An 8,892-nucleotide genomic window follows, 5' to 3' on the forward strand; every position below is an offset into this window, starting at 1 on the left:
ACCCAGTCATTCAGAAAACAGAAAAAATAGACCCACATCTGAGCTTGCATGTACACAGCTACTAACAAATAATTATGAGATGGAGAGTGATTCAGTCTGGGAGCTGAGACCAGGAAAATGCTGGCAGCCAATTCGAGGGAACATCACTTTGTAATCACCTCTCAAACTACATCCTACTCCAGCAAGCAACAAAGCAAAGGTGGCACCTTGTTTCAATTATTTTCCTTCTATGGGAGAAAGTAACTGCCCAGAAGGAAGGGAAGCCTTCATTAGTCAAGATCCAACAGAGGGGTTGGATGCTTTATTTCCACCCCGTGTGAATAATCACAGTGTAATTGTATCAGCATGACCATCTGTGAGACAGGCAGCTACTGCTGCCATTCTGTCATTGGGCAGTAACTCAGCACTAGAATACTATTTTCAGCAAATGCATGCTCTTCTCCCTATCTAGCAATGGCACTGACTGTAAATGTGGCCTTTGTGTTAATGTTCAATTTACTGCCATATCTCTTGCAGGAATGTTCAGCCTAAAGGAGATCTGCTCTTGACTCTGACAAGATTTTAGCTTTTGCTGTTTTACCTTGTTCACCTTCACTGCTTGCCCTTGCGTATTTGATCATGTACCAATCATAACTGGTTTTTATATAACACCATCTTCTCAATAACTGCATCCAATCTTGATTTATTCCACATAGATTTGAGATGGAATTCCACCCTTCAGTATACCTAGCTCTGAAGCAGTAACTTCTGGTAAGAAAAATAATGGGATGACATGCGCTTTGGAAATAAATATTTCAGTGGGAAGTACGAACAGCAGGAATACAAACAATTCATAAATCACTTAAAGTAGAGAGCTACTTTAATATGGCCTTTAAAAATAAAGCAAACGCTATACTGTGGTTGATGCCTAGAGAGTGGGAATTGCAAAGCAGAGCAATATGTTAAACATGTTTGGAAGCTTGGTTAGACCCTGTTAGGAACACTATAACTGATAATGATCTCCAAATGATAAAGTCACTGAAGATGGCACAGAGAAGATTTCTGAGAATAATATCAGACCTGAAAGTATCATGTGAGGTTAAACCATATGGAGCTCACTCTTTCTAAATAAAAATGTTGAGTGTGACTAGTATAGCCGTTATTTATAATTCTGAAAGGGTTTAATAGATTTATTTATTGTTATTACATGTATTGAGAAAAGTGTTATAATCTGTCTGTATAGTACAGAAAACATCATACAAAATGCAACAGGGTAGGTAGCAGAGCAAAGTGCAGAATACAGTGTTACAGCCTCAGAAAAGGTGCAGAGAGACAAATTAAATGTTGACAGGTCCATTTGAAAGTCTGATAACAGCAGAGAAAAAGTTCTTAAATCTGTACGTGTGTTTAAACTTTTGTATCTTCAGTCTGATGGCAGAGGGTGGAAGAGAATATAACTGGGATGAGAGGGATCTTTGATTATGTTGGTTGTTTTTCCAAGGCAGCAGGAAGTATAGATGGAGTCAATGGATGGAAGATTAGTTTGCATGATGGACTATGCTAAGTTCACGATTCTTGGAAAGAGCAGTTGGCATACCACACTGTGATGCATCCTGAAAGAATACTTTGTGGTGTATCTGTAATAATTGGTTAGAGTCCTTGTGGACATGCCAAATTTCCATGGATGGACCAGGACAGATTGTTGGTGATCATCACTCCCAGGCACTTGACATTTTCAACCACCTCCACCTCAGCACCATTGACGCGGACGGGGTCATGCCCTCCACTCCACTTCTTGAAGTCAATGATCAGCTCCTTTGTTTTGCTGACATTGTGTAAGAGATTGTTGTCTTTACACTATGCCTCAAAGTACTCAATTTCTTTCCTGTATTCTGTCTCATCATTGTTTGACATCTAAAGTACAGTGTTGGTATTGTCAGCAAACTTGTAAGTGGAGTTGGGGTGGAATTTGGCCACACAGTCATGAGTGTATAAGGCATAGTGTAGGGGGCTCAATACATAGTCTTGTGGGGCACCAGTGTTGAGGATTATGGTGGAGGTGGTGTCACCTATTCTTACTGATTGTGGTCTATGCGTCAGGAGGTCAGGGATCCAGTTACAGAGGGAGAGCCAAGACCTAGGTCACGGAGGTTAGAGATGAATTTGTTTTGAATTATAATGTTGAAGGTGGAACTGTAGTCAATAGGTAGAAGCCCTGGTATAGGTATCCTTGTTATCCAGATGTTCCAGGGATGAGTGTAGGGCCAGGGAGATGGGTCTGCTGTGTAGCTGTTGTTCTGGTAGGTGTATTGCAAAGGATCAAGGTAATTTGCTAAGCTGGAGTTGAGGCTCTTGAAGCACTTCATAATGATGGAGGTCAGAGTCACCATTTGGTGGTCATTGAGGCAAGCTGCACCAGGATGATGGTGGTCTTCTTGAAGCAAGTCGAGACTTTAGATTGTAATAAGGAGAGGTTCTTCGGGTTTTTTTTGGGGACTCTTGCTTTTTGATATTTAAATATAAATGATCTAGATCATGGATTGCAAAGGATAGTTTCAGTGGATGACGCAAATTATAAACTTAGAAGAGGACAATGAAGAGTTGAAGTTGAGTGTTCAGGAACTGCGATCACTTCTGTAGTCAAGTAGTGGGAGTTTGTCTTTGTAAGTGGACTTAAATGAAAGTCTCTTTTCCTTACTAGTTCTGCCAGTCCAACACTTGAAGTAGGACGTATCTGGACACTGACTGTGAGTCCTCTATCAGATAGTTCAGCTGAGAGAGAGCTGAAGCCTGGAATTTTCTTCCCAGGTTCTCCTGAGATCTCTACACAAAATGTCTGTTCTTAGCCAGACCTTTATGCTGTTCAAAGTCAAAAATGGCATCCATACATCTCCACTGAGTCACTGCTTTAAAAAAGTGTCAAAGATGTCCATCAAGTAATCCCTTTGAAGTATTGTCCTGACACATTGCCGTTGTCACAGATGTTGTGATCTTGCACACCTTTAGAGGTTTCAATTGTGTGGTCTATTTTTTGCAATAAATACACCAAAAGAGATCTGATAATGAGCTTTTTACAAAATCTATAATGCTGCAACTACCCCATTCATGACAACTGGGTGGAGCTTGTTACCTGGAGTCCCAATGCCTTAATAATCAGGCAGAGCAGCAGCAAAGGGGGCAAAGACAAAAAAGCAAGTCCTGTAACCTACATCAAACTACTTTGAGGATCACCCAGTCTCCTGTGACCCAAGATCTGTGGACTGAGAATGCCCTGTTTAGTCACATGAAGACCTGAGGTCAAACTTTCTCAACACTTTTCTTACCTTTTCCTAACAATTTAATGCACTTGTCATTCAGCACACATTAAACTGAAAAGAAAATCTCCAAACACAATGAAATCTCCCTCAGGTTGCCATTCAGAAATTTTTAAAAAACTGACATCTATTCAGTAACCACAGCACAGACAGATAACCCTTTCATTGCCTCATCAAACTGCCATGCAAAGTACGTACACATCTCCAGCCGAAATTAGCAGTTCCTTCAATGTTTCAAAGTTTCGGTCATCCCGGACACAGAGAGAACATTTTCTTTTGTACTTTAAAGCAGATGGCCTGTCAATCAAAGAATTACAGGAGTAGCTAAATTTTGTTTTGGTTCACTTCTTGGGATTGTGTTTTTTTCCCGATATGGTTCACAATTTCTCTGAAGTCCCATGAATAAAATATACCCATGGAAGGAACACAAATTCTACAAAGGTGGAGCTGGGGGAGGGGGTGATGAGGCATTGGTTTGAACTGCCTACCTCAACAACAGAAGCAGCAAGGGCAGGAATGCTACACGCAGGCTGGTTACCTGCACTCGGGAAATTTATCGGAAATGGGAATGAAAGCAGGAATCCTGATATTGGGTTACACCCATTTTTAAAGGATATTGAGCTGGCCTGAAAATCTGAGCCCATGACCTTTCATCGCTCGTGGGAAGTGCTTAAAATATAATCGACTTTAAAGAAGTGAAAATGTGGAGAAGGTGGGCAGAAGAACAAAAGGGAAGATGTGTGACGGTGTAGAAGGCAGGAGAGAATTAATGATATGGCACAAGACCAGTGCAAATGGTAATGAGGCAAGTAAAGAAACAAAAGGTGTGTCTGGAGGAGGTGTAAATGGCATGATCCAAAAAAGCTGCTCTTGGAATACATAGAAAGGAAATAAGAAGGAAGAAATATCAAGCCTGTAAAGGAAAATGAAACAAAATGGGGGCAGCAATTTAATGTTGAACTGAATGTCAAGTCTGGAAGGCTGTAATTGTCTTGAGCTTCATTAGATCATAGTAGCAGGCCCAGGACTGAGAGGTCAGAGTGGAAGCAAGGTATTGAATTGAAACAGATGACGTGGTGGCCTGGTCAGCATTTGCCCCTCGTTGTCCTCAAGATAGTGGTGCTGGTCTGCCACTTTGAACCACTGCAGTTCATTTGGTGTAGATCGAGTCATTGAGTCACACAGCACGGAAACAGACCCTTTGGTCCAACCAGTCCATGCTGAATATAATTCCAAACCAAACTAGTCCTGTCTCCCTGCACTTGGCCCATATCTCTCAAAATGTTTCTTTCTCCTGTACTTATCAAAATTTTATTTAAACGTTGTAACTGTACTCGCATTCACCACTTCGTCTGGAAGTTCATTCCGCACATGAGCCACCCTCTATGTAAAATAAAATTTGCCCCTCATATATTTTTAAAATCTTTCTCTTCTTTCCTTAAAAATATATCCACTAGTTTTGAAATCCCCCCATCCTGGGGAAAAGACACCTGCCGTTTACCTTAGCATTACCCCTCATATTTTTATAAACCTCTATAAGGGTACCCCTCAACCTTCTACGCTCTAGTGAAAAATCCTATCTTATCCAGCCTCTCCTTATAACTCAAACCCTCCATTCCCAGCAACATCTTGGTGCATCTCTTATGAACTCTGTCCAGCTTAATAATAATCATCCTATAATAGGTAGATCCACAGTGCCATTAAAGAGTGAGTTCCAAGATCTTGACACAACAATGCTAATGAGATAATGCTATATATTCAAGTCAAAATGGTGAGTGGCTTGGAGGGAGATTTGCAGCTGGGATATATCCATGTAAACTGAAGAGAGGCACTCTGCAAAGGAGTCATCCCTAACTGGGTATGTCTCCCCAGAATACAGGAAATGGCATTGTGAGCAGAAAGTACAGTATCCTTAAAAAAATATAAGTAAATGGCAGTTAACTTACTGGAATGAGTGTTGGGGAATGTAGATGACGAGTAGGGAGGAGGTAAAAGGCAGGTACTACATCTCTTAGATTATAAATTTAAAACTAGGCAGTAACAAAAACTGTCGATAGTGATTTGGCACGGTTCATTTATACTTCACCTGATTTTCTATTTCATTTGAACTTTGTACCCTAACTAATTCAATGCTGAGTCTTGTCTGTAACTTAGATTTGACTTCCCTCAAGATGAAAGTGATGTTTAACCACTAGTAATGATGTTTGCTTTCTTTGGCAGCAATGATGGGATAGAAGATTACCCTGGTGCACACATGGTAGGACTTTACTCTGAGTTGTCTTGGCAGCATTTTCAAACAACATTGGAGTCTGGCCTACATCTGTTTTCCCCAGCAAATATGAAAGGAAGGAAAAAAGCATCCTGCTCAAATCCGAATGGGGAGATGGTGTTGGGTATTGTTAAGTTGTAGTTCCTATTATTTCATTCTAGTACAGTGATAATTATTGGGCCAAAATGATGCTGACAGAGATGTACACTTCAGTTGATCTCAGCCATAATTAGCTCATTCAGCCATTATTTAGCTGTGAGCCTCAATATTCTCATCAGTCTGTTTCATCTTGGGAGTCAGGGATCACAGTTGAGCTCAATTCTGTAAGGACCCAGTGCAAGAGTCAGTGAACAGGATTGATTTCTCTTCCTGAGGATTTGAGTAACAATTTACTCACATCTCGCCACTGGTTTCATCACCCCTCGCAAACTGCACACCCCCTCCTGACAACGCTCAGTAGCGCTGCCCTTCACTGTTCCAATTATTACTTATAGCGTGCTTAACTGAGCAAATCAGACTAGTTTAACATTAATCTGAAATTAGAGTGGCAACACACCTTTTCCAATCTTTTTATTGATTGATGCTGCCTGTGACAGCAACATTGATTCTGGGAATTGCATTGGTGACCCACATGGACCTTTCCCATCACTTGATTATTCACTGCAGTGAGCACTCCTGAGATCCACCTGCCATGAAAATAAAGTAGCTCTTCTAGCCAAGACAACTCTGGCTTTGTCACAAAGCTCCCACTCCCAAGCAGAAGCTGCCCTGCAATGTAGCAAGGGTACTAAATCAACACGAGTCCGAATGCTCGCCAGAGCCACCTTATAAATTATGCTATCTTGTCAGTGCTTTTCCTGTTCACTTGAAATTTCCACAGAATGAGGACCATCAGTAAAAGAGGCAAAGTATCAGTGAAATGATTAATTAGGGATTTTTTTTTAAATACTCTTTTTAAAGATTTGGAGATTGCTACACAGAATCAGGGTTAAGGCCACAGTAGACAGGTGGTCTGGAGACAAAATGATTGTGGGCAGGAATAAAGTTTACTCTTTGTGAGTAAAATGTGAAGGAATTTATAAATAACAGGCTCATTTAACGATAGTTATAAATTACCAGACCCCCCTTAAAATTTTTACGAAACGTTCTCACCATCGAGTGTGGGATTGGGGATGTTTAGGTATGAGCTCAGATTTTCAGTGCAATTTTTAATTAGAAACACCTTTCAGCCTATGGTATGTTTAATGAATATTAATGAAAGCCTCAAAAAGAACTATAGAAATTTTTAACAAAAGCCACAGAATGAAGAGAATGCAAGCAGTAAAATTGTCATGGAACTCGAGATTGAGAAACCGCTGGAGATATTTCCTGGGACAACAGCAGACTCTTGTAGGAACTTCACTTGGCAACCATTTCCTTCTGGAGACAGGACTGTTTACACAAGGCAGCTTTACCAATCAAATTATTGCAACAAAATATTCCACAATACTGATCACTGAAATGATTCTCAGTCCGAGCATGTTCCTTTTCACTTTGAAGTGCTCTTGTGTGGAACAGTGCACTTACTGCTCCTTGTCAACCGAATCATGGGCAGAAGTGCTGCAGGTTGACTTTATTAATTGTGCTGGATACAGAGCAGTTTAATCAGCATTCATGAAAAGGAAAGACAAGCTATATTACAACTATTGACCATCAGAAAAAGATGTGAGCCTTTTCATTAGATTAAATGAAATAAAGAGAAGTGAAAAAATGATAGATTGAATGCATATTTATTCTACTGTGGGTTTTTTCAGTCCATTTTGAACTCTTCACTTATCCATTCATTTTGTTCATTCTTTTGAATCGCTGTGTTATTTTCAAGTTTCAATTCTAATAGAGGCCCTACTCAAAAAGGTTAACCTACCTTTTCTCTTCAGCAATATGAGTAGAAATCCTGTCTATTTCCAATAACTCTGTTATTATTTCAATTTCCAGCATTTACACTTTGAATTCCTATTTGTAGATATTGCTGTACTACTGCCTAAAAATCAATGAACAGCCTGCAAATGAATCTGATTTTAGCAAGTCGCACAATTGAATATAACGCATTGAAAGACTATAGATTTATAATTTATCGTTGATTTATAATAGATGATTAACCTAATCAAATTGGCGTAGTTTCTGATGCTTTTCAGCATAATATTATTTCTGGATTTATGACACCAGGAAATCATTACCAGAACTTTCAGCACTATACTAACTATTTAAGTAAATTATTTCTTTTTTTTCAAAATTATTTATTTCCCTTTTGTAAATATATTATAAACCTTTGGACCATCTGGTTCCTACTTTAAAGTTATCAGGAGCAGGCGGGAATGTGTTGAGGCTCAATCAGCTTAGCCATGGATTAATTTAACGGCAGAACAGACTCAAGGGAGCAAAAGGCCTATTCCTGCTCCTATTTTGTATGTTTGTATACCTTTTAAACAAAAAATAAGTTTAAACTTATTACTTGTTGAAGCTTTTTAACAAATTTGTTCAGTAAGTATTTCTCAGGATTCAACTGATCATCCCTAAATAATAGGGAGAGATATAATACCTAATAATTAATTACATCTGTATAGCAAAGAAGGAACTTCTGATGAAATATTATCAGCTTGAAACATGAACTCAGTTTCTTCCCAGGCATATTGAGCAATATCTGCATTTTTTGTTCTAGTTATTTAATATATTTTGGTGTTCTGACATGAATTAATTGTACGTCATTGCTTCCTGTTAAAGACTTGCTTACGTTCCTTTCAATTATATTTCAAGTGCCAAAGTCCTTTCGTTATCAGTGTTTATACTAAATTTGACCTATGGACCACTCAAACAGCTGCAGTTCTGAATCAGGCCACTAGATAGAGTACTTTACTCACTGGGTTACAAAAAAAACTTCTGAAACAATCCACAAAATTCTATTCTATTCAGTTTATGCGGTGTCTTTTCTGTTTTCTCAGTAGAGAAAACCAATACTTCCACTAATTCAGAGAAACAATACTTACGGCTGTATTTATAGTGCCAGTGCTGCTCACACATCTCTGCATTATGTGATTGCAACAAGAAAATACCAGCAGGCTCATGATGCAAATGTTAACACAGGAACTAAGAGGTTTATTGAAATTGTAAGCAATTGGAAGATCAAGGTCATTCCTCAGAACAGAGCAGAGGTGTTTGGCAAAGTGGTCACCCAGTCTTCATTGCTTCTTACCAAGGTAAAGGAAAGCACATTGTAGCAGGTCCAAGATGGGTAATGCTCACAATGTTCAAGTAAAACTCAACATAAGCTGGAGGAGCAATACCTTACTTTCC

The sequence above is a fragment of the Chiloscyllium plagiosum genome, chromosome 19, assembly GCF_004010195.1.
Source record: "Chiloscyllium plagiosum isolate BGI_BamShark_2017 chromosome 19, ASM401019v2, whole genome shotgun sequence".
Taxonomy (NCBI): Eukaryota; Metazoa; Chordata; class Chondrichthyes; order Orectolobiformes; family Hemiscylliidae; genus Chiloscyllium; species Chiloscyllium plagiosum.